The 27,308-nt window shown below is 44.7% G+C and overlaps 1 pseudogene across 1 annotated transcript in view; it reads left to right on the forward strand.

The window, feature by feature from the left end:
• Positions 1 to 217: 217 nt before the first annotated feature.
• The window catches only part of LOC128573449 (uncharacterized), a 34,037-nt pseudogene continuing 6,946 nt past the window's right edge, over positions 218 to 27,308 (forward strand). The window contains exons 1-4 of the transcript XR_008376475.1: positions 218 to 314; positions 8,378 to 8,573; positions 23,825 to 23,910; positions 23,992 to 24,287. The product of XR_008376475.1 is annotated as an uncharacterized LOC128573449 (transcript). The remainder of the gene's footprint in view (positions 315 to 8,377; positions 8,574 to 23,824; positions 23,911 to 23,991; positions 24,288 to 27,308) is intronic.

Consider the following 27,308-nt stretch of genomic DNA (forward strand, 5'->3'; position numbering starts at 1 on the left):
TCAATCTCATAAAAATCAATCACAACTTTCCAAATCCTACAATGGTCAAATATTTGCCCCAGAACACCCACACCTACTGTGGGCTCTGACCCTCTCTCAGCGTCCCACCCCAGACCTCTTATATCACGGGAAGACATGCAAATAGGGGCCTCCCTCTGCTCATGAAAACCAGCCCCGCCCTTACCCTGCAGCTCGGGAGAGGAGCTTCAGCCCCGGGACTCCCAGGTCTGCCCATTCGCTGCTCAGGACTGAACACAGACGACCCATCATGGAGTCTGGGCTGAGGTGGCTTCTCCTCCTTGTTCTGTTACAAGGTGATTCGTGCAGAACTGGAGAGTCGGAGTGTGTGAGTGGATGTGAGAGAGAGAACAGAGGGTGTGTGTGGAGGTGTCTGACCAGGTGTCTCCGTGTTTGCAGGTGTCCAGTGTGAGGTGAAGCTGGTGGAGTCTGGAGGAGGCTTGGTCCAGCCTGGAGGGTCCCTGAGACTCTCCTGTGTAGCCTCTGGATTCACCTTCCCTGATTACTACATGAACTGGGTCCGCCAGGCCCCAGGGAAAGTGCTGGAGTAGGTTGGACAAATTAATCCTGGTGGTGTTAGCACATACTACGCGGACTCTGTGAAAGGTCGATTCACCATCTCCAGAGACAATGGCAAGAACACTGTGGATCTGCAGATGAACAGCCTGAGGCCTGAGGACACCGGGTTGTATTACTGCGTGAGGGACACAGCGAGGGGACTCCTCGGGGAGCCCAGACACGAACCTCCTGGGTGGCGCGGCCGCCAGGGGGCGCCCGGGACACGTGCGCGGAGTCACCCAGGGCAGGTGCAGGATGGCTCAGACCTGGTTTCCTGCAGGGTTGTGGCTTCCTACCCATTAATCTGTTTCCTCTTGTGATTCTCTGGGTTAGTGCTTACCTCTGAAGCCTCTGAATTAGAAACATTCTTGTCATAAGACAAAGACGTCATCACTAGTACAACTGGCAGAACATGGCTTACAGTTGCGGTCTATTTTCCTTCAATACCAGTTACCAACACTTCACAGCATCGCTGATAAATCCATAAAAATGCTCTGATGAACTCATCTGTACAAAAGAGAAACAGAACTTCAGGTGCCAGCCTGCTGGCAAGCAGGACCAAGTGCCTGCTGGACACTGGGGGCAAAGAGTCCCAGCCTTCCTAAGCAGGAGAAGGGAGACACCAGGGTAGTTAGCGTCTCAGCACCAGGGTCCCAACACCCATCCTAGTGACACCCGGAGAAGGGGCACACTCAGTGTGGGTGTCGAGTCTGGTGATGCTGCACTCAACTACCCCGTGAATGTGGAAAACTTCTTGAAATAGCTGGGGACGGCAGCGTTGTCCTCTCAAAGTCCAACATGACTCTGTAGAGCAGGAAAGGAGATGGGCTCAGGGTTTGTTGATAGATCCGTGATGGGGACTAAGTGAGGATTTACTCTCCCTGGAAAGGGCTAGTGAGGCTTGAACCGCCCACTCTCACAGCCTGTATTTACTTATGCCTATGGGTGGGGAAATAAGAGGCATGAATGAACCTTGCATTGTAAATAGTCAAAAATCAAAAAAGAAGTTTGACTACTCAAAACTATTTTGAATACAGTGCAAGAAGGGAGATTTTGCTCTATAGAATATGAAAGAGCTGCTGCAATTGAGCTAGTGATAATAATGGTGGCAAAATGGTGAATCATACAGGATTGTTAGTCCAGTATTGGAAACCAATGTTGTGCCTTATCTAAGATCATCAACTTAGACTGCAAGTTGTAGGTCAGCTGTCTCCTTTTAAACATCTGAAGCATCACAAGATCCATGAACATTCTCTATATGGCAATCTAAGCTGGGTTGGTCCTCCGATGGTGTGGAATTCTGAATTTACTTTAACTTTTTTCTTTTGTATGTTAAAGTATTAAGGCTTGATTTCCACTACGTTTTACGTTCCTCGGTGCACACGTGTGCTCATTGGCAACTTCTAGTTAAATAACATGTGCATGTGGTGTTTGTTTTACCAGTCTTATGATACTTGACATAGAGTAATGGTCTCCAGTTCCATCCAAATTGTTGAAAAGGCATTAATTCATCCTTTTTATGGCTGAGTAGTACTCCAGAGTACACATACACTGTGTATTTTAATCCACTCACAAACTGATGGGCACGTGATTCTACATCTCTCCAGATGTGAACTGTTCCACAATGAACATTTGAGTGGAGGTGTCTTTTTGATATGACTTCTTTCCCTTTGTGTAGGCAGCCAGTAGTGGGATTATTGGGTTGAATGGTAGGTCTACCTTTAGTTATTTGAGGAAATTTTGTACTGTTTTTCACACAGGTTGTAATAATTTGCAATCCAACCAACAGTGTATAGATGTTCTTTTTCTGTACATCCCTACCAACATCTTTTGTTCTTAGAATTTTTTATAAAAGCCTTTTTACATGGGATAAGGTGATATCTCATGGTGATTTTACTAATAATTTGTTTTTTTCTGATAGTTAGAGATGTTGAGCATTCTTTCATCTGTTTATGGGAGATTTTTCTATCTTCTTTTGAAAAGCTTTTGTTCATGTTTTCATTCACTTTTTAATCAAGTGGTTTGCTTTATATTCTTGCTGATTTTTTTGAGTTCTTAGTGGATTCTGAATATTAGCCCTTTACCAGGTTTATAACTTGTCAACATGTTCTCCAGTTCTTTAGGCTGCCTGTTTGCTCTGTCAGTTATTTCCTTAGTCGTGCAGAAGCTTTCAGTTCAATCCCATTTCATTCATTTATGTTTCTTGTTGCAGTGATTGCCATTGTGGTCGTAGTAGTAAATTATTTGCCTAGAACAGTAGGAGCTTTTGCTACATGTTCCACTAGAATTCTGTGGTTTCATGCCTGTATTTAAATCTTTATTGACCTGGCATTAAGTTTTGTGAGTGGTGAGATGTAGGGGTCCTGTTTCATTCTTCTACATGTGGCTGTCCCATTGTCCAGCACCATTTACTGACTAGGGCTTCTTTTCCCCAGTTTATGTTGTCTGCTTCAAGATGAGTTGGCTGTATATGGATTGTTTTTATGTGGGTTCTCTGTCTTGTGCCTGTGTCTGTGTCTCTATTCTTGTACCCACACCAGACTGTTCTGGTTACTACACACTTGTAGTATTGTGTGACATGTGATAATGTGGTGCTTCCAGATTTGATTTTTTTGCTTACAATTTCTTCGTCCACTTAGGCTTTTTAACAGCTCCAAACAAAGCATGACCCTATTTTTTTGATCCATTTTTGTAGGCTGTGCTCATGTCATACCCCCAATTTATAGCAGAACCTAATGCTGTGAATATTTCTCCCTGTGTAATTCTACTGGCTTCATAGTTTTAGGATTTATGTTTAGGAATTTTTTCCCAGAAGTGTTTGTTATAGAGACATCTTTTCTTCATGCAGTGGTCACTAAAGTCAACAAAAGCTTTGACAAAGTCCAATAACCTTTAATGACAAAAATGTGCTCAGCAAAAACCTAGGAGGAGTTGGAAAGTGCCTCAGCATAATGGAGAACAAGTGTGACAAGCCCACGGTAGGCATATTAGTGTCAGCACTAGAATTTGCCTCCAATTCCTGAAACTAGACAAGGATGCTCATACCTATTCAATTCACCATCATACTATAAGTCCTAGTTAGAGCAATTCTGCAAGAAAAGAAGTAAAGTTCCCCACCTTGGAAAGGAAGTGGTAGAAGAATTCCTGTTCTCCCATTAGTGAACAGGGCTATGGACTCCTGTTTTGTCTCAGTAAATAAATATTTTTCCATTTGCAGAGGGGCTTAAAATGTGTGTGGGAGGTTGTGGATATCGCACATGAGTCACTTACATTTTCTTTGGAATAACACTTAAAAGCCAGATCTGAAAAAATACATGTGCATTTCTCTCTGCATAAAAGAACACACGCCTTTCTTGACATTGATCATCCCTTCCACTATGGATGATATCAAATCATTTCACTTGTGAAACCTGTGCAGGTAAGTTTAAGGCCCTCTGTTTACCATCTTGAACCAGTTGCTTTCCCATCATCAACTGAGTGTGTATCTAACCAGACCCAAGTATACTCGCAGGAAAGGCCTGAACCATTAATTGCACCAAAAGCAAATGAAAGTCAGCTATGGTTGGGCCTCCCTGGGAACAGTAATGGGAAGTCCAGGGATCATTGGTCACATGTGGAAGGAGCTTCACCCCAGTCTCCTCTCCAACTCTGGGGACACTGTGCACACTCACAGTCTGAACTCACTCCCTCGCAGGTGCGTTTCCTCTGTTGGCAACAAACTCTCATAGCTATACAGCCCAGCACAAATGATAAGCCTTTAGTTAGTGTCAGACCATGGTTTCACAGAAGTGAAATGTAAGAAATACTCATATATACTACGGCAGCAATGTAAAGTGACTTCCACATTCATGGAGTTCCACATGGCAAATATGAAGGGGTGTATGTGTGTGTGTGTGTTTCATGGTGTGACAGATAGGTCCAATCTGTAGGATCTATTTTATGTGGGAATGAGGAGTCTAGGATGGAGAATGTCTCCACAGCCCCATGTGCACAGAACCATCTTCAGTACAGGTGCAGGGGGAGACAGGTCAGGACACGTGCTGTCAGCCAGCCGTTCCCCTACAAGTCCACTCCAGCTATTCCCAGTCTGCTCGCTCATGGGCTGATGAAGAGGGAAGTCAGGTGTGTCACTCTCTGTACCCACAGGACTAACTGGGCACAAGAACACAGACTATTATCCAAGGACTATTTCTACAGGAATTCACACATGTACAGAGTCTCTGGTCAACTTATATGTATTTACACAGAGTCAATGTAAAAATTTTATGGAGTGACCCTTTTACTTTACCAATTTTTTCTGCTCTCTGTTAATGAAAAAGGTTCAAAAGCTGAATGTAGGAGTATAGTGCCCACTCTCTTCCAAACACAAACTTCTCTGTTTCTCAAAGGGAGAGGACCCGGCATCTATCTTGTCCTTTACTCCCATTTACCAGAATGAGAACTACAATGTCTGAACCTCCAAGGAAAAGACTGTAGCAACAGGGGCCTTATAGCCTTGATTGCATCCAGCCACAGAACACGCAGGGGACTTTGTGGCCTGACACACCCAGTCCTGAAATAGGCAGGCGACCCCCATGGAGACCAGCCATGACAGTTCAAAGCTGAGTGCTCACTCCCCTGTTGTGTCCTGAGACCTCAGACCTTCCTAAATGTTTGCAACCCAGGTGAGGTCAATGTAATTCTCCATCAGCTCCACCCTGTCCTGGGATAAAAAGCCCAGCACAGGGCCTGGGTCAGTGATTCCTGAGCCCCGCCATGGACATGCTGTGTGCCACTCTCCTGCTGCTCACTATGCCTTCCTGTGAGAGCTCTAGTCTGGGACTTCAATAAGAATAAAAAGGGTCTTCTTTTTTCTCAGTCAACTTCAACCTCCTTCTGTGCTTTCTCCAAAGAGGTCCTGTCACAGGTGACCCTAAAAGAGGCTGGACCAGGGCTGAACCCACCCAGACCATGACACTGACCTGCACCTTCTCTGAGTTCTCACTGAGCACCTCTGGAATGGGTGTTAGTTGGGTCCACCAGCCTCCAGGGAAGGGCCTGGAGTGGCTCACAACCATCTGGTGGAATGATGGTAAGTACTATAGCTCAGGCCTGAAGAGCCGACTCACAATTTCTAAGGACACCTCCACAAACCAGGTGGTCCTAACAATGACCAGCATGGACCCCGCAGACACAGCCATGTATTACTGTTCACAGAGAGCACAGTTACTAAACTTGGGGTCATTCTACTACAAGAATTGAGGCCAAATCTCAGCTGTGCTCTCTCCTCATCTTTGCGGGACACTGAAGTATAGCAGAAGTGCCATTTCCTGTCAGGCCCTGGGTTTCCTCTCTCCACCCACCACACAGACCCCTGTCTTCCTTCTAATGTTCTATTTGTAAATTGCATGTCTATTGTTATTTGTACAGACCAATGAGATGCTGTATCCTGTTTTATAAAAATTCAACCAGAAAAGCTCCAGTTACCTGTGCCAGATAGACCATCCTTATGACACAATTTGTGTCATGGATGTCCATCTCCTATTGGGGGAGAATACTGAGAAATTTTAATACATGCAGTCCCAGGTAATGGATGACTCAGAGTATTGCACTTCATGCTTACAAGCAGCCTCACAAGCTTACCATAAGGACACTTTATAATTCAATGACTAACTTTATAACTGGAAACTCATTTCTTTCAGACATGTTAATAAACCCTCGTGGAGTAAGCAGCTTGTTTCCACAGCCTGTTTACATCATTAGCGTTGGCTAGTTCCTTAGATAGAGAAGCATCTGATGGATAGACAAGAACGCAAAAAATCGCAAGATCAAGATGATTAAACTTTATCTCACATGTATTAGCTGACATCTTCATTCCCATTCTAGAAGAATTTGCTAAGCTTGAGGACAAAGATCTTAGGACTGGGCACTTTACAAAAGTTTACAAAAGTTAGTGACAGTATGATAATTTATAATGGAAAATAAAGCAAAATGCTCTACAAATATATCCAATACATTTTTTATTTTTTCATATTTTTTAATTGTTTGGGTTTCATGGATGGTGCAAAGAATTAGGTTACACTGATTGCATTTAGTAGGTAGAGTCCATCTTACAATTTTGTCCTGCCCCCAAGAGGTGTGTCATACACTGTGAACCTCCAGCCGCCTCCCTGTTCCCCTCTCCCCGCTCCCTCATTCTCTTCCCCCTGCCATTGATTAGATCATTTACTGCCTTCATATTAGAATTGAGTACATTGGATTCTCGTTTCTACATTCTTGTGATGCTTTCATAAGAAGAATGCATTCCAACTCAATTCAGGCTAATACAAAAGATGAATCTCTTTTAATGACTGAATAATATTCCATGGTATACACAGACCACACTGGTGAATCCATTCTAAAATCTAAGGCATAAAACAATAAAAATCCTCAAAGAAAGTGTGGGGAAAACACTTGAAGACATTGGCCTGGGGAAAGAATTTATGAAGATGGCCATCGCAATTGCAACAACAACAAAAATAAACAAATGGGACTTAATTAAGGAGTTTCTGTACAGTTGAGACAATAACCAAAGATAACAGAGAACCATCAGAATGGGAACATATATTTGCATGTTATAAATCACACAGAAGCTTGATAACTAGGATCTACAGAGAACTCAATCAACAAAAAAGAACCAACAATACCACAAAACTTCTCTAAAGAAGGCAGACAAAGGCCAGACTCAGTGGCTCATGCCTGTAATCCTAGCACTCTGGGAGGCCCAGGCTGGCAGACCACCTGAGCTCATGGGTTCGAGACCAGCCTGAGCAACAGCAAGAACCAGTGTCTAAAAATAGCCAGGTGTTGTGGCTGGTACCTGTAGTCCTAGCTACTCGGGAGGCTGATGCAAGAGAATCGCTTAAGCCCAGGAGATAGAGGTTGCTGTGAGCTATGACACCATGGCACTCTACCAAGGGCAACAAGTGAGAATGTGTTTCAAAAAAATAAATAAATAAAGACAGAAAAACAGCAATCAACACCACCCTGAGATATCCCCTTATCCCGGTGAGAATGGCCCACATCACAAAATCTCAAAGCTGCAAATGCTGGCATACATGTGGACGGAAGGGAACACTTTTACCCAATGCCTTTCTCAAAGCACTGACTTCAGGGGCAAACTGCCCTTCTTCTGGAGGAGGCATGTCCAGCTCTGTGATGGAGTAGATTTATTAGTCAGGTTTATCCAGTGGAGTGGAACACAGAGACTCTCACCAGACAGAAGCTCCTGGACACAACTCTGAGCCTCTTCGTGTTTCCAGGATTACTTTTACATTTGAGAAATGGAGAAAAAGGAGCATGTAAATAACATGATCCATCTTCATGTGTAAACATGTATGAGATGATGTAAGAAATTTTTTAATTGTTTATCACATAACAATTTAATAAAAACAAACCACAGTTCACCAAATTCTATCTTTATCAGTAATCATTACAGGCAACACAAATAGTTCTGGGCCATGTTCCAGAGGCCTCTTCAGACTTCCTATGTACCAGGAGGACATGCAAATAGGGCCTCCCCCTGCTCATGAAAAACAGCCCAGCCCTGACAAGGCAGCTCTGGAAGAGGAGCCCCTGCCCCGGGACTCCCAGGTCTTCCCACTCACTGCTCAGGACTGAACACAGGCGACACACCATGGATATGGACTGAGCTGGCTTCTCCTCTTTGCTCTGTTACAAGGTGATTTGTGGAGACTGGAGACTCGGAGAGTGTGAGTGGATGTGAGAGAGAGAACAGAGGGTGTGTGTGGAAGTATCTTACCAGGTGTGTCTGTGTTCACAGGTGTCCAGTGTGAGGTACAACTCGTGGAGTCTGGAGGAGGCTTGGTCCAGCCTGGAGGGTCCCGGAGACTCTCCTGTGCAGCCTCTGGATTCACCTTCACTGATTACTACATGAACTGGGTCCGTCAGGCCCCAGGGAAGGGGCTGGAGTGGGTTGATGTTGTTAGAAACAAAGCTAATGGTCGAACGGCTGAAAGGCAGATTCACCATCTCAAGAGATGAATCCAAAAGTGTTACCCATCCGCAAATGAACAGCCTGAAACCCGAGAACACGGCCGTGTATTACTGCACGAGGGACACAGCAAGGAGATTGCAGTGTGAGCCCAGACAAGAACCTCCTGAGGGCACAGGAGGCCACCAGGGGGCGCCTGGGACCCACAAAGCACAGACTCAGCCCAGGGCAGGTGCATCTGGAGACTAAGAGCTGGTTTCCTGCCAGGGTCTGGGGCTTCCTCCTCAGATAACAGTTTCCTCTGGAGAATGTCTCTACAGTTATAATCATGTCCCAACAATCCCTAAATACAAAACATTGTATTTTGTATCTCTCCCACCTGCACAAAAGTCAGAAAATCATTTTAGGGGCCAAAATGACCCCAGAGTTGTCACCAGAAACAGGGTTCTGAGGACGTTTAGGGGAATCTGATTTGTCTTCACTCACGTTCAGGGCACAGCGCTCAGTGGGATTTCCTGATTAGGAACAGTGGGAGCTGGGACAGGATCAGTGCAATGGAAAATCTGATGTTTAGAGTTTATCCTTCCCCTAATGTGTAACTGCACATGTTCCTCAGAACTAACCCAGTTGTCCTCTTTTCTGCTAATCCATTTTTTTTATTTTTCTATTTTTTTTTTTTTGTACCTAGGATTCCCTATCTCAACTCCCCTTTCTCCATGTTTTCCCTGAAAATGGGTGGGAGGTTCCTTTCTATGTTCTAAATCCCTGGATTCAGGCTCTTTACCTGCAGCGCAGGTGGGGCTCAGGCTGTGGCCACGGCAGGACCTGGGAAAGGCTCATTGAACGTTCTCAAACCTCCTGCTTCCCTAGTAACTGAATTAAAGACCATACCACTCACCACATGACAGCCAATATGTTCAAAGACCACATTTTGGGGCACGGAAAGTGATTTATTCAGAAAACCATCCAACCAAGAAGACGGGAATAAGTAACCTAAAGAAACTTCTGAAGGTGGTGTGAACTTCAGGATCATTCCTGCATTAAGGGAAGTGGGGGAGAAGGGGAGGTTGAGGTCAAGGGATGACTGACAGTCACAGACACCTAGAAGCCAATAAGAGTGTGAGAAGGGTGTGAAATTTGTTTGATTTTCATCACCTGACTGTTGGTGTTGTAATCTAGGAGAAAGTGTTCCTACAAGTCTTCACCATGAGACTATCACTTGTGTGTGCACTTCCTTATTCCATTAGGAAACAGTTTCAGGACTGGGCTATTACCATTTATTTTTCAAAGTTGAATTATAATCTAGTTCTTTCTATCATTAGCTGCTCTATGTGCAGATCACAGCAAAAAATGTTAACCTGCAGAATATGACCACAGGGTTCAGAGGAAAAATGGATTCAGTCAGGATAAGCCTCCCTTCACCGTGGCCAGGGATTTTTTTCCACCAACTTGTGGGTCTGGGGACTGAGAGGCATCATCTCTCAACTGGACACTCCCTGCTCTGAGGGGTCACTTGGGAAGACTATGGAAGAAAAGCCTTTGACCTGGATAGTATTATACCCTTTCATGTCCCTTTAAGAGCAATGGCCACAGGTATCTCTTCTCTTTCTCCGATAGTTTCAGGCAGCCTTGCATAACTGTGGGTCATAACACATGAGTTTTGCTAGTGGGAAGGTCATCACGACCAGAGAAGGGGCAGGAAGGCCTAAGTGATGAATGTCTCCTATGAGTAAGGAATTCTACATGTAATAGGAATCCAAGAAAATAAATCTAGGAGACAGTCCCTGAAGGAGCCCAGATTAAACATGCCCTGGTGCTCTGAAGATTGCTGAGGCCAAGCGCCCTATTATCTGATTGTATCAATATGGCCTCTAAGCTGGAGGAGGGCTGAACAGGAGTGTAGGAGGAGGTCCGTGACCACACAGACTCCCTGCCCTGCAGTCACAGTCCAGGGTAATGTGAGTGTCAAGTGTTACAAAGGAGTCTGACGACTTTTTAGACAGCAAGGGCAGAAACAGTTTATTAGTGACATGTTTATACTTTCAGATACATGTCTCAGTATGTGTCAATGGGCAGCCATAACCCCCACTTAAGAAGAACATAACCAAAGCAACATGCAACTGGGATAGCCCCTCGGAGGCCTCAGGCTACCCTGGCGAATACTTTTAGGGAGATGATCAAACAGGCAACTTCTGGCATGTTATGGACAGAAAAGTGTGTAGTGAGTGTCCCCAACAAGCAACTTTCCCCACTGTCTTTCCCTTTAAACAATCATCTGCCTGAAGGGAACTTCCATTGTCCACACAGACAAACATTTTCCTGAGGATATACAAACAGTGTCTGCTCCTATCTGAAAGTTTAGAGAAGCGTTCTGGGTAACAAAGTTCAGGTTGTTGGACCAGGAGTCTGGGTGAGGGGGTTGACCATGTCCCTCTGGAAGCTGGCTCTCTTTCACTTCATCTAGTCTTTGAGAAAACAGTTTGTTTGTTTTTTTTTAGAGACAGAGTCTCACTTTGTCACACATGGTACAGTGTCCTGGCATCACAACTCATAGCCACCTCCAGCTCTTGGGCGTAGGTGATTCTCTTATCTCAGCCTCCCAAGTGGCTTGGATTACAGGTGCCTGCCACAATGCCTGGCTATTTTTTTGTTGCAGTTTGGCTGTGTCTGGGTTTGAACCCACCACCCTCGGCACATGGGGCTGGCACCCTGCTGACTGAGCCATAGGCCTGGCCCCAAGAAAACATTTTTTATTAAGACTTATTCTATTTTATTTCAAAGTCTTATAGGGGTACAAATTTTCTTGGTCTCATGCACCAATTTTTTTTATGCTTGAGTCAGGGTTATAAGTGTGCTGATCCCAAGAATGGTGTTCATTATACCTGTTGGTGGGTTTCACCCCTTCCCTCCTTCTCCTCCCTCCACTTGATGTCCACTGAGCCTTACTTGCCTCCGTGCACTTCTGTGCTCACTGCTAAGTTGCAGGCTAATAGCGAGTGCATGTGGTGTCTGTTTTTCATTCCTTAGATACTTCACAAAAGATAAGCATCTGTGGTTCCACCCAATGTAAAAAGCATCAGTTCATCATGGCTGAGAGTATTCCGTAGTACACACATACCATGTTTTGTTACTTTGCTCCTGGGCTGATGGGCACTTGGTGGATTCCACATCTCTGCAATTGTGAATTGGACTGTAAGATACATCCAAGTCTTCCTGATAAAATTATTTCTTTTCCTTTGGGTACAGTCCAGTAGTAACATTGCTGGATTCATGATAGGTCTGCTTTTACTTCCTTGAGGAGCATCTGCACTGCATTCCACAGAGGTTGTCCTAATGTGCAGTCCCTCCCACCATGTGTAAGCATTCCTTTCTCTCTGCATCCACACCGCCTATACTGTTTTCATCTTATAATTAGAGCAATTCTAACTGGGGGGAGGTGACAACTCATTGCAGTTTTACTTTGCATTTCTGTAATTATCAGTAATGTTCAGTGTTTTTTCATATTTTTATTATCCATTTGTGCATCTTCTTTTGGAAATCTTCCATTTATATCTTTCCCCCACTGTTCAGTGTGTTTTTTCTTCCTAATTTCCTTGAGTTGTTTTGTAAATTCAGGTTATTTTCCCAAATTGTTGTTAGAATATAGATTGTGAGTATTTTCTCCCACTCTGTCAATTAACTGTTTGCTCAGTTGATTATTTCCTTAGCTATGTAGAAGTTTTTTGATTTAATGAAGTCCCTTTTCTTTCCATTTTCTGGACATGATTCCTATTGGGGTCTTCTTCAGAAATTCTTTCCTTGATGTAACATTCTCACCACACATAAACTGACATATAGGGACCCCAGAGTTCCCATTTGAGGAGTTAATTTATTAATGAGTTAAAATAAAGAGAAAGGTTCTGAAAAGACTGAAGTTTGAGTCTCCAGAATAGGTGGGCAAATTAGGGAGACAATTTGGCCAGTAGAAAGAGCACCTGTAGACTGGTGGGTTCTTGTCATTTCTTTCCACCAGAGCCCAAGTAAGAGAGAACCACAGAGCCTCAAAGTTGAGAGCTGTCAGTGGTCGCACAGGTGCTCTGATAAACTGGCTACTCTAAGTCTAATGTGTAAGAGGAGATATGGGAACAACTGAACACAGCAGCAAACACAGGATCACAGTGGCCCTGACCTGGCCGAGTCCAAGGCTCTCAACCCAGCCGTGGTATAGGTTAGGGATGGTAAATGCACTGAGCTATCATAAGTAAAGGGCTGTTTTTCCAGTCAAGTGAAAATCTGAAAGGACAAGTCAAGCAAACGGTGGTCATTTTCATGTCTTCATGACAGAGCAGCTGCAGGTCCTCCAGGGCTCATGAGCCCCCAGTCTTCCTGCTTCCAGACACGGCAGGAGTCTACTGGACGTGCCTCTTAGACCTCAGTGTTCTGAGCCCACAGCTTTTTTTTTTTCACCTTTAAGCTGCTTTTTATTATTTTTTTATTAAATCATAGCTGTGTACATTAATGTGATCATGGGACACCATACACTGGTTTCATAGACCATTTGACACATTTTCATCACACTGGTTTACATAGCCTTCCTGGCCTTTTCTTAGTTATTGTGCTGAGACATTTACATTCCACATTTCCTAAGTTTCACATATACCCTTGTAAGATGCACCGCAGGTGTAATCCCACCAATCCGCCTCCCTCTGTCCACCTCCCCCCTCCCTCCCCTCCCTTTCCCCAAGAATGGAAGAAAAAGTATCCAATGTACTCATCCCTACTATGAAACTAATTTATGGCTTTCACATGGAAGCTATAACCCAGTTACAGCCCACAGCTTTTATCTGAGAGTTTAACTGAAGAGTGGGGATGAGAGCAGCACTTTAAATGTCCTCAGTTCCCAAGTACAGTTGATCTTTAGGCAGTTGTCCTGTTCACGTCTGCAGGACGCCCAACCTCTTGTGCAAAGAGAAGGTATGGCCCTGCCTGTGAAGGAGTGGTCCTGCTGGAAGCAGACTCGTGAACAGGGTTCAGTACAGTGCCTGGAGTCATAACACATTTGACAATGGTAAATCTCGTCATGTGTTGGTTGGTTGTTGCACCAAGGCAGGAATCAGGAATGACCTTCAATGTAATGTTCTAAAGGGGCTCAAACTTAGCCTGCCTTTTGGAGTGCCTCTAATCCACAGCAGGGCAATTGGTAGCATCTCATCCCCAGTCTAATAAGTTTCCTGATATTTTTTGCCAATGTTTCTTTGCAAAGTATGATTTATCTCTTCAGTTTGTCTCACCAGTGAAGTTTCAAGAGGAATGTAGTTTTCTGCTAATCAGTGATGCTTTGCATGCTTGTTGAGTATGTTAGAAATGAAGGAAGGTCCATGATCACTTTGAAGGGTATTGGCAGAGTAAAATTGCAATTTCCACATTAACCGCAGGCGCATTTTTCCTTAAGTTTCTCCTGGTCAGTGTTTCCACCGACATAAGAGATTGTTAAATGTACTGTGAGATGAATTGGTTATCATATCCCTTGGTATCTGTCCATGTGCAGAAGTCTTGAGTCGAGTAAGTTTGGTCACCTCCAGACACAACCACTACCCTGACTCAGAGAAAGAGCAGAGACTTCCCTGACTGCTGAGTCTGAGGTAGGAACTGAGGTGGGTGTGATTGTGGGGCTGAGAATCAGGACAATTGAATTTTATTCTCACTATTACCTTCCTCAGAGATGCAGGTGATAATCCAATCCCTTTCCCTTGACACCTGTTTTTCGTTCTTTATTATTGCATTTTTGTGGAGATTAAAGTTTTACCATATATTTGCCTGAGACTCCCCTCAAAATCTACTGAATTTTTTGGGGAATGTCACATATTGGACAAAAATGGATTTAACATTCTTATCAAAATTATGTGTGTTTGGAAATTTCAGTGTGTTGTCATGAACACAAGAAACCGAACTTCTCAGTTCACTTTGAAACACATCTCTGTTACAATTTCATATAACCATTCCTGTCTTTTCACTTTTTTCTTTGCAATTTGGTTTGCATAACTTCCAAGGACATTTTTGAAGCCTCATCTTCACTTGCAGCCCAACCCACCCCACTGCTGAGTGTACAAAAGGCTCCTTCTGGGCGGTGCCTGTGGCTCAGTTGGTAAGGCGCCGGCCCCATATACCGAGGGTGGCGGGTTCAAGCCCGGTCCCAGCTGAACTGCAACAAAAAAATAGCCAGGCATTGTGGCGGGCGCCTGTAGTCCCAGTTACTCGGGAGGCTGAGGCAAGAGAATCGCTTAAGCCCGGGAGTTGGAGGTTGCTGTGAACTGTGTGATGCCACGGCACTCTACCGAGGGCCATAAAGTGAGACTCTGTCTCTACAAAAAAAAAAAAAAAAGGCTCCTTCTATGCAGAGATTTATTTATTAAATCATAGCTGTGTACATTAATGTGATCATGGGGCACCATACACTAGTTTCATAAACCGCTTGACACGTTTTCTTTTTTTTTATTAAATCATAGCTGTGTACATTGATATGATCATGGGGCATCGTACACTAGCTTCATAGACCGTTTGACACATTTTCATCACAGTGGTTAACATAGCCTTCCTGGCATTATCTCAATTAATGGGCCAAGACATTTACATTCCACATTTACTAAGTTTCACATATACCCTTGCAAGATGCACCGCAGGTGTAATCCCACCAATCCCCCTCCCTCTGCCCACCTCCCTTTCCCCCTTCCCCCTATTCTTAGGTTGTAACTGGGTTATAGCTTTCATGTGAAAGCCATAAATTAGTTTCATAGTAGGGCTGAGGACATTGGATACTTTTTCTTACATTCTTGGGATACTTTACTAAGAAGAATATGTTCCAGCTTCATCCATGTAAACATGAAAGAGGTAAGGTCTCCATCTTTCTTTAAGGCTACATAATATTCCATCATGTACATATACCACAATTTATTAATCCATTTGTGGATCAATGGGCACTTGGGCTTTTTCCATGACTTAGCAATTATGAATAGGGCTGCAATAAACATTGTGGTACAAATAGCTTTGTTGTGATGTGATTTTTGGTCTTCTGGGTATATGCCTATTAGATGAATTATAGGATTAAATGGCAGATCTATTTTTAGATCTCTAAGTGTTCTCCATACATCTTTCCAAAAGTAATGTATTAATTTGCATTCCCACCAGCAGTGTAGAAATGTTCCCTTTTCTCCACATCCACGCCAACATCTCTGGTCTTGGGATTTTGTGATATAGGCTAGTCTCACTGGAGATAGATGATTCTCAAAGTAGTTTTGGTTTGCATTTCTCTGATGATTAAAGATGATGAGCATTTTTTCATATGTCTGTAGGCCATGCACATGTCTTCTTCAGAGAAGTTTCTCTGCAAATCCCTTGCCCAGCCTGCGATGGGATCACTTATTCTTTTCTTGCTTATACTTTTGAGTTCTCTGTGGATTCTGGTTATGAAACTTTTGTTGGAGACATAACCTGCAAATATCTTCTCCCATTCTGAGGGCTGTTTGCTTGCTTTACTTACTGTGTTTTTGGCTGTGCAGAAGCTTTTTAGTTAGATCAGGTCCCAGTAGTGTATTTTTGAAGCTGCTTCAATTGCCTGGGGGGCTCTCCTCAAAAAATACTCACCCAGGCCGATTTCTTCAAGGGTTTTCCCTACACTCTCTTCTAGTATTTTATAGTTTCATGTCTTAAGTTTAAATCTTTAATCCAGTGAGAGTCTATCTTAGTTAATGGTGAAAGGTGTGGGTCCAATTTCAGTCTTCTGCAGGTTGCCAGCCAGTTCACCCAGCACCATTTGTTGAATAGGGAATCTTTTCCCCACTGAATGTTTTTAACTGGCTTGTCAAAGATTAAATAATGGTAAGTAGCTGGATCATCTCTTGGTTCTCTATTCTGTTCCAGACATCTACTTCTCTGTTTTTGTGCCAGTACCATGATGTTATGATCACTATCAATTTGTAGTATAGGCTGAGGTCTGGTAGAGTGATTCCTCCTGCTTTGCTGCTTTGTTTTTATTTCTGAGGAATGTCTTGGCTATTCCAGGTTTTTTCTGATTCCATATAAAATGAAGTATTTTTTTCAAGATCTTTAAAGTATGACAGTGGAGCTTTAATAGGGATTGCATTAAAAGTATATATTGCTTTGGGTAGTATAGACATTTTAACAATGTTGATTCTTCCCAGCCATGAGCATGGTATGTTTTTCCATTTGTTAACATTTTCAGCTATTTCTTTTCTTAGAGTTTCGTACTTCTCTTTATACAGATCTTTCACGTCATTTGTTAGATAAACTCCCAAATATTTCATCTTCTTTGGCACTACTGTGAATGGAATAGAGTCCTTAACTGTTTTTTCAACTTGACTATTGTTGGTATATATAAAGGCTACCGATTTACGAATGTTGATTTTCTAATCTGAGATTCTGCTGTATTCCTTGATCACTTCTAAGAGTTTTGTAGTAGAATCCCTAGTGTTTTCCAGATATACAAACATATCATCTGTGAAGAGCGAAAGTTTGATCTCTTCTGACCCTATATGGATACCCTTGATCACCTTTTCTTCCCTAATTATGGTGGCTAAAACTTCCATTACACTGTTAAAGAGCAATGGAGACAATGGGCAGCCTTGTCTGGTTCTGGATCTGAGTGGAAATGATTCCGATTTAACTCCATTCAATATGATATTGGCTGTGGGTTTGCTGTAGATGGCCTCTATCAGTTTAAGAAATGTCCCTTCTATATCAATTTTCTTAAGTGTTCTGATCATGAAGGGATGCTGGATATTATCAAAAGCTTTTTCTGCATCGATTGAGAGAATCATACGGTCTTTGTTTTTTTAATTTGTTTATGTGCTGAATTATACTTATAGATTTACGTATATTGAACCAGCCTTGAGACCCTGGGATAAAACCAACTGGGTCATGACGTATAATGTGTTTGATGTGTTGCTGGATTCTGTTTGTTAGGATCTTGTTGAATACTTTGCATCTATATTCACTAGTGATATTGGTCTATAATTTTCTTTTCTTGTTGGGTCTTTTCCTGGTTTGGGGATCAGGGTGATGTTTGCTTCATAGAACGTGTTGGGTAGTCTTCCTTCTTTTTCTACCTTTTGGACCAGGTTGAGTAATATAGGTACTAGTTCCTCTTGAAAGCTTTGGTACAATTCTGACATGAAACCATCTAGTCCCGGGCTTTTCTTTTTAGGGATGTTTTGTATGGTTGATTCTATTTCAGAACTTGATATGGGCCTGTTCAACATTTCCACTTGATTCTGGCTGAGTCTTGGAAGGTGACGTGCTTCCAAGTATTGGTCAATTTCCTTCAGATTTTCATATTTCTGAGAATAAAGTTTCTCATAATATTCCTTAAGGATTTTTTGAATTTCTGAGGAGTCTGTTGTTATTTCATCTTTGTTGTTTCTGATCGACGAGATTAGAGATTTTACTTTTTTTTTCTTGATTAGGTTGGCCAAAGGTTTATCTATTTTATTGACCTTTTCAAAAAACCAAATTTTTGATTTATTGATCTGTTATATAATTCTATTGTTTTCAATTTCATTTAATTCTGCTCTAATTTTGGTTATTTCCTTTCTTCTACTTGGTTTGGGGTTGGAATGTTCTTCTTTTTCCAGCTGCTTGAGATGTCCCATTAAGTTGTTAACTTCCTCTTTTTCCATTGTCTTGAGGAAGGCTTGCAGTGCTATAAATTTCCCTCTTAGGACTGCCATTGCAGTATCCCAGAGGTTCTGATAATTTGTGTCTTCATTGTCATTTTGTTCCAAAAATTTGGCAATTTCCTTCTTAATCTCTTCTCTGACCCAGCTATCATTCAGCATAAGGTTATTTAACTTCCATGTTTTTGTATGAGTATGCAAATTCCTGTTGCTACTGAGCTCAACTTTTATTCATGGTGGTCCAAAAAGATGCAAGGAATAATTTCTATTCCTTTAAATTTACTGAGGTTAGACTTGTGACCTAAGATGTGATAGATTTTGGAGTAAGTTCCGTGGCTGAGGAGAAGTATGTGTATTCAGTTTTTTTGGGATGAAATGTTCTGTAGATGTCTGCTAAATCCAAATGTTGGATGGTTAGGTTTAAATCTAAAATTTCTTTGCTCAGGTTCTTATTGGAGGATCGATCCAACACTGCCAAAGGAGTGTTGAAATCTCCAACTATTATGGAGCTGGAGGAAATCAAGTTGCTCATGTCTGTTAGAGTTTCTCTTACAAAGTGAGGTACATTCTGGTTGGGTGCATAGATATTAATAATTGAAATATCATCATATTGTGTATTACCCTTAACAAATATGAAGTGACCGTTCTTATCCTACCTTACTTTTGTTGGTTTAAAGCCTATTGCATCTGCAAATAGAATTGCAACACCTCCTTTTTTCTGATTACCGTTTGCCTGAAATATGGATGACCATCCTTTCACCCTGACTCTATATTTGTCTTTTATGGTAAGATGTTACTGTTGTATGCAACAAATATCTGGCCTGAGTTTTTGTATCCAGTCAGCTAAACTAAGCCTCTTTAGAGGACAGTTTAAGCTGTTCACATTAATGGAGAATATTGATAAGTCAGGTAAAATTTTGGGTGTCGAGTTTTTCAAAAGTCCAGTGGACATTTTTAATCCTTTCACCAGTGTGGAAGTTGGAGTTTGATCAAGAGTTTTTGAGTGAGTTTACTTTTGTGTTAGAGGATTGGGTTGGTCATTATGGAGGATAGGTCTAACAATATCCTGAAGACTCATTTCATTATGGCAAATGTCTTCAACATATGAATGTCATTAAATTATTTAATTTCTCCATCATAAATGAAACTCAGTTTAGCTGGATACAGGATCTGGTTTGAAAGTTATTTTGCTTTAGGAGATTAAAAGTCGATGACCACCCTCTTCTGGCTTGAAGTTTCAGCAGAGAGATCTGCAGTCATTCTAATATTCTTCCCTTTGTAGGTAATGGTTTTCTTTCTCCTGGCAGCTTTGAGGATTTTCTACTTCATATTAACTTTAGTGAAGTTAATTATGATATGCCTGGGGGATGTCTTATTGGGATTGAGTCATGCTGGGGTTCTGAAGCTGTCTGCCATCTGAATTTCAGAATCTCTAGGCATGTCCTGAAAATTCTCTTTCATAATTTCATGCAGAAGGGCCTCTGTGCCCATGGAGGCCACTTCATCAGTTTCAAGGATTCCAATGAGTAGGATATTAGCCTTCTTCAAATTGTCCCAGAGCTCTCTGAAAGAACGATCTGTTTTTGCTCTCCATTTCTCTTCCGCTTTGAGAGTTTGGGAGAGTTCAAAAGACTTTGTCTTCAATGTCAGAAATCCTTTCTTCTGCTTGATACACTCTGTTACGGAGGGATTCTACTGTATTTTTAAGATCTTTGAGGGCTGCAGATTCTTGCTTCAGTGTGTCTAAGTCTTTGGTGGTTTTGTCTTTAAATTTGTTAAATTCTTGAGCCAACTTTTGAGTTTCTCCTCGAATTCCTAATTCCGACTTTTGAATTGCTGCTTGAAGTTCTAATTCCAAATTTTCCTCCACTTTATTAATCTTGTTTTCAATCCAAATTCTGAATTCAATTTCTGACATCTCAGCCAGTTGTTTATGAATGGGATCTTCAATTACATCTGCCATATCTTTCCTTGGGGGGGTTGATCTATTCTGGTTATTCATGTTACTAGAGTTTTTCTGGTGATTCTGCCCCATGATTGTTTTACTCCCTTTGATTTTTCCCCTGGAGCTTTGTCGAGGACCCATACAGTGCTGTGGCCTGATAAACTGGGGCCCTGTTTGTTGTGGTGGGGTAAGTGGTTCTGTCTTGTTTTCAGCTGGTTTCTGTTCAACCCTGGTGAAACAGTTACTCTGAGTTGAAGTCTCAGCTGTGGAGAAATACCAGCAATTAAGTTGCCCTACCCACCGCAGGCAACTATTGGAAAAGGAAAATCAAACCTTCCTACAACCACACACCCAGGGCACCACCTGAATAGTGCTCAGGTGATTGGCTCAGTTCAAAGGTCCAAATCAATTGTCTCAGTCAGCACCTGTCTCAGGTGGGAGAGTTTAAGAGGTCTCTGGGAACTGGATCACAGGGGTCTGGTGACTACTCTGATATGGCTTGCTCCAGTGCTGCGTGGAGTCAGGAGGAGCCACCCAGCCAATAGATCAGTCTGGGAAGGTTGATGCCTCCTTCCCCACCATGAACCTCTGTCACACCCAGTCACTGATAGCCCTGCAGTTGGCTGACCCAGTTGCCTGTAGTGAACAGATACTCCAGGGGGTTGCACCTGCCTTAATCACAAGGAGATCTGCCAGGCCTCTGAGCTCTGCCTCTATCTAGCGGGAGGAGGTGAGGCCTGACAGCCTTGGGTGCTTGATGAAGGTTTGGGGGTGTTCATTCAGGTCCAGCCCCACCCCTGATTGATGTTACTGACAGAGCAGAACAGAACAGAACAGAACAGAACAACTTTGCGGGATTTTGTCTGTTCCTGCTAAGTTCTCCTGCAGAAGAGTAGCTGTTCTAAATGCCAAAGCCCTATCTTTGCTCCCGCAGGTTTGTTTTTGGTTACCTGTCAGTTCTATCCTGCAGCCTTCCTTTGTCTATAGGCTGACAATCCCCTGAGGGCCAGGTGTGTCTTAGGCTCAGTAAAGTGGTCCTCTGGGTCAGCCCCGCCCTGGGAACTTCCTGGGACTGTGAGTCGGTACCACCTCAGGCAAATCCTTTACTCACAGGTGGTTGCTGGTCTCCTTTGGTTGCCCAGGGAGATGGGGGTGTGGCTTCAGAATAGCCGGGAGAAGACGGCTGCTGCTTCGAGCCTCAGGAAACTGCTGCTCTGGTGCAGGCTCCCCCTCCCCAGCCGACCATCCTCTCCTCACTCCCGTGCCCCAGAGTCAGCACTGACAAGCTGCAGTTTAGGCACCATCCACACAGGTCTCCAGACCCCAGAGTGAGAGTGGAGGGGAGCGCTGGGAGCTCAGAGTTGCAGGCAGAGAACACATATAGTTCTACACAGTTCTATGCCCAGCCATACCACTGCCAAAAGATGGTTGCTGCTCCGTGCCTCAGGGAACTGCTGCTCTGGTGCGGTCCCCTCCTTGCTCCCGTGCCCCAGAGTCAGTGCTGACCAGCTGCAGTTTCAGCATTGTCCATACCCCTCAAGAAATCACCCAAGAATCTGAACTCGTGGGGGACAGGCCTCCAGGCCACAGAGTGAGAGTGGAGGGGAGTGCTGGGAGCCCAGAGTTGCAGGTAAAGAATATGTACAGTTCCGCACAGTTTTATGCCTGGCCATTTTGCTGCCAAAAGAAGGCTGCTGCTTAGGCTGCTGCTTTGTGCCTCAGGGAAATGCCGCTCTGGTGGGGCTCCCTCTCAGCCGACCATCCTCTCCTTGCTCCCGTGCCCCAGAGTCAGCACCAACCAGCCGCAGTCGAGGCACTGTCCACACCCCTCGAGGAATCACCCAGGAATCTGAACTCCTGGGGGACAGGCCTCCAGATCTCAGAGTGAGAGCAGAGGGGAGCTCTGGGAGCTCAGAGTTGCAGGCAGAGAATATACACAGTTTTATACAGTTTTATGCCTGGCAGGAGAACGCCATGGCACCCTAGTAGGAGAGGTATGTCCAGTTTTTAGAGGGTCTCTCCAGTGGAGTGGAGTGGGAGGACCTTTGAATTCTGCCTGTTTGTTTGTGGGGCACTCCGAGCCAGTCTCCCATCCATTTGGTGATGGATATTGTACCTTTTGTTTGTATCCTTGTGGTCGCAGCTCACCTCAGTGGGGTTGATGTGCATTCTTCAACCTTCTCTTTGGGTGCAGCTCAAATCCACCAGGTTACTTGCTAAGTTTTTCTCCTTTAACTTCCCTTCTGGATGGGAGCCTCTGTGGAAAGCCTGTTTCAGTCAGCCATCTTGTCTCCTCCTCCCCAATATGAACACTTTTTTCCTGAAAACACAAACCACAGTGTCAATGAAGGTGGTCCCATTGTATGGTGGAGAGGAAAACCCTTTAAACTACTAAATCCAGGCAGTAGCAGGAGAGAGGTCTATCACATTGTGTCATGATTTATGCCATTTTGGGTGGATGCTGGACCCACATCTTACAACAGGACAGTCACACATGGCAGCAGGTGATCCTAAAGCACAGCAGACTGTTTCTGATGGGATAAGGAACCTCCATAGCAGAGGACAGTCTGCTTGTCATTTGAGGGAAATCACTTTCTTTGAAAGGCAGAGTGGACTGTCCGGATGAAGACACTGGCTCATTACCCAAAGCCTGATACTCTGACCTTATGAAGGTGAGGATGTTCACCACATAAAATGCACCTTTCCCAGGATGTGGAAAGTCCTGCGATGAAGGGGGTCCTTTTGGTTCTGCACAGCAGGCCCCTAATTGTGCAAAACACTTTGGATATGTACAATGCTGTTTTTCCTCAGATCCCCTTTGGTCCTTAGAGACACTGAGGAAATGAGAATGACCCAAAAGTGCATGGAACAGACACAGGGGAGAAGCAAGCCCCTCGCGCCAACAAGGTGGATACAATTCAATGGTTTATGGAGAAACCAATGGCTGAAGAAGACATCAGTGGGGTTGACACACGTGTCAGAAAATAGCACTACTTGTCATGGGTGGAGCAGTGTGTTCCCCTCAAGGCTGTTGACACTGACAGACCTGACCACATGTTCCCTACTTACTGTGTTTGTAGGAATGTGGAAATGCAGAAGGCAAAATGGCTTTTAGAAACTTGCCCTGAATGTCATTAGTAAAGGTCTGGCAAATTACATAAGATGAGGATTGCTGAAGGGCTGTGGCAATCATCCTCTGCCGCAGCTGGGTGCCCAGACCATGTTCACACATGTGTGCAAAGGGCAGGTGGTGATGCCGAGTCCTAGTGACAGTTCATGTAAGCAGGCGCCTCTGCATGAAATCCTCACTTCACAGTCTCCCCAGGCTCTACTCCTGTTTGTTTGTTAGTTTTGCTTTTCTTTCTTTATCATGTGAGTCTAGTTATATTCCAACAACTTCTCCCACAGGATCACAGACAAGGGTGGGCAGGAAGGAGCCCTGGCCTGAGTCCTGTGTGTACCTGGAGCAGAATGTGTGGGAGGCTGAGAGGGATTATTGGGACCTTCGTGCACCTGCTAGGAGGTGCACATCAGTCTAGGAGGTGCCTTTGGGGTGCTGGGTTGTGAACCCTGGGGAGCCTCCACTGTGGGGCGGGGAGTTAATATGCACTCCAGTGAGGGACACCCAGTTTAAACTCCCTGGAGAGTGCTCCTCCTGCACAGCCTGCTGGATCCTCAGTACAGCCCTTTCTGTGCTCCAGGGTGGGGGTCTGCTGTCGTCCTCACCCTCCTCCTGGCTGTTCTCCCAGGTCAGTCCTGGCTCAGGATCTGGAGTCACAAGAGGGGTGGCCAGGAGGGGCCCTGATCTCAGACCTGCTTCTCCCACACAGGCGTCTGTTCCCAGGTGCAGCTGGTGCAGTCAGGGGCAGAGGTGAGACGCCTGGGGAGTCTCTGACGATCTCCTGCAAGGCACAGCTTCACAAGCTACTGGATGCACTGGGTGCACCAGAGGCCTGGGAAGGGCCTGGAGTGGATGGGGAGAATCTATCCTGGTGATTCTGATACAAACTACAGCCCAGCCTTCCAAGGCCACGTCGCCATCTCCACAGATAACTCCATCAGCACGGCTTCCCTGCGGTGGAACAAACTGAAGGCAGAGGACACCGCCATGTATTACTGCTCCAGGGACACAGGGAGGGGACTGCAGTGAGAACCTAGACACGAACGTCCTGCAGAGCGAGGCCACTAGGGGGCGCCTGTGACACAGGCACGGAGTCACCCAGGGCAGGTGCAGGAAGGCGGGGCTCAGCCTGGTTTCCTGCAGGGTGCGGGATTCCTCTCCGTTAATCAGTGTCCTCTGGGGATTTGCTGGATTCTGTGCTTATTTGTGAAGTCTCTTAATTGGGAACTTTGTGAATTAGTAAAACACTGTAAACTCCACAAAAGGCAGATATTCATCTACAGTTACTCATGTCCATAAACATCAACTAATTATCAACATTTCTGCATAATTCGGCCAAATCTATACAGATGCTCTGCAGGACTCAACAGTGCAGCACAGCACACAGAACTGAACACTCCTTGTAGCCAGCAAGAAGGATAAAGTAATTGTAGGACCTCATGAGCTGTAGTAGTCAGCACTCTAGAGCAAGAGTAGACAGACCCAGACTGTTCAGTGTCCAGACACCAAGCTCACAGCCTCAGCTCTCATCCACACCCCACAAACACATAAGCAGCCCCACTAGTGTTTGTTACGGATGTTGAACTTCAGGCTGCCACATGCCATAAATGAGGATGGAAACGTTTATGCCTCCAGATTGAGGTGTCTGCTGAGAACAGGGCAGAGGTCCCCAGAAGCACAGAATTGCTTCCCAGAGCACCAAGGCGGTCTGGCTCAAAGTTTTCACAACAGCTTCAAGGTGGGGCAGGTGAGGACTCACCCTCATGGGAAAACTATCGAGGGATTTGGACCTTGTACAGCCTCTCATGAAGAAGCAGCTCCTGCTAAGTGGCTGAGCTGAGCACACGTCACATCAATTTCTGAACAAACCCTCATCCTGCAGGGACACCTGCTGTCCCCATGGTATGAAGTTGATTACTTCAGACCATGGCCACTCTTGAGAGGCAGGAATTTGTTCAAACCAGAAGTGAGCAGTGTTCTAATGTGAGTTTGCTTTCCCTGTCACGGGGCTTCTGCCAGAGCCCTGCCCAGGATCTCATGTCTGCACCTCTGACAGGAGCCCATGCAGGGTGTGGGGCGAGACCAGGAATCCGCTTGTTGTGGAAGGATAGGAGGTGCCTACATGGGGATCAGAGAACAGGGTGCAGTCCTCCCATGTCTTTCAGATTATCTCAGAAGCAGATAAAAAAACAAAGGGCTGATTCAAGTCTCTGCACACAGTTCTGAGTGAGTCTGACCCACACATTTATCACACTATCTTCTAGGAGACAACAGAGTCCCTAAACTGGGGCCATGGCAGGGATTCCTTGGTCATGAAGGACACTGCATGTGGTCCAGGACAGCAGGCACTATAGAGTGCTGGGGCACCTGGGTCTGGAAATTAAGGGGAGAAGTGAGATTAGTTCCTATCTCCACATCCATGATGACAACTTGAGAAATGTGTCTTCTTACTGCCAGAATCTGAGGCTGATTGATTAGAAGTCCTGGTTCCTGGCTCACTGCCTGTAGCTCAGAGGGTAGGGCACCAGCCACATATATCAAAGCTGGCAGGTTTGAATCCAGCCCAGGCCTGCCAAAGAACAATGACACCTACAACCAAAAAATAGCTGGACATTGTGGCAGGTGCCTATATTCCCAGCTACTTGGGAGGTGGAGGCAAGAGAATCGCTTAAGCCCAAGAGTTGAAGGTTAAGCGATTGTGAGCTGTGAGCTGTGATGACAAGGCACTCTCCTCAGGGTGAAACTCTATCTCAAAAAAAAAAGAAGTTCTGGTTCATGGAGGATCACTCCACTAGGGCACAATAAGTTCCCTCACACCTGATGCCTTGTCTGATGCCCCCAATTGGGATCCTCATGTCAACAAAGGAAAGGTTCCCCCACTGGTGGACATTAACTCTCCTTTTGAGGCTGGTAAGGACAGTCCCGCAGGCCTGGGCAGTGTCTGGGACTTAGTTCCACTTCATCTAACACGGGAGAAGACATTTGCAATAACCACATATCTAAGGAGGCCAAGTGACCAGGGACAATGACTCACAGTGCTCAGGTCTGAGTCACTCTCCAGGGAGCAACACAGAGCAAACCTGGCTGTGAAGTGATCAACTGTCAGTAGAATCCAGGGGGTGGGGACATTAGAGAAGGGAAAGTGTGACCACAGGGCCACCCACAGCAGGGGACAATGAGTCTGACTTCTTCTTCCTTCTGAAAATGGGGGCTGTGGTCTCTGTGGTTTAAACCTTGGAGCTCAGGCCCTTTGCCTGCACATCAGGTGTGGTGCAGGCTGTGGCTTCTTGGGGGCCAGGGAAGGGCTCATGGGACTTTCTCACCCTCCAGTGCTGGGACCTTCCTGCTGTCACTTGTGAATTGACTCACTTTGGAAATGAAAGTGGCCAGTATTAGTAGAGAACAAGATGGTTTGGCCAAAGTGGGATGTGTCCACGCAGACTCTCAGAGTCACTGGCACCATCTATGACATCAGGTGACCTGAAGACAAACCTCAGTGAGCTGTGAGCTGTGGGTGGCATCCAAGGCCTTGAGAGTGGTGTCCTGTGGCTGCAGTGTGATGACTCCACACCTGCAGTTGAGTCCCTCCTGATCAAGTGCCTGCCCCTGATGGTCATTTGTCTTGATCTTCCTTCCCTCATCCCTCTGCTCCTCCTGACTGCCCTCTCCGGTATTCTCCCTGCTTCCTGTGAAGAGCAAATTCCTTGATTTTACTTTCACACTCATCATTGTCAAAGACAGTTTTACCTGTTGAACATGGATTTGTGTCTAAGACATGTGGGATTCTCAAAGAGTTTCTTCCAAAATTTAGTGTTCCATCATGGGAGATCCCTGTGGAAAATGAGGCACATCATTCATCGACAAAGAGATTTCCGTTCCTGTGTAACTTCCTTGTCTACCTGGAGACCCAGGTGTGCGCTCATTTCAAGTAGGGAACTGTGAACTGTGTGAGAGGCTCTGCTGTCCTCCATGGTCCTGGCTCCGAGATGCCCAGAACCAGACAGTAAAGGGGTAACACACATTGTG

Source organism: Nycticebus coucang, chromosome 21 (genome assembly GCF_027406575.1).
Source record: "Nycticebus coucang isolate mNycCou1 chromosome 21, mNycCou1.pri, whole genome shotgun sequence".
Classification (NCBI taxonomy): domain Eukaryota; kingdom Metazoa; phylum Chordata; class Mammalia; order Primates; family Lorisidae; genus Nycticebus; species Nycticebus coucang.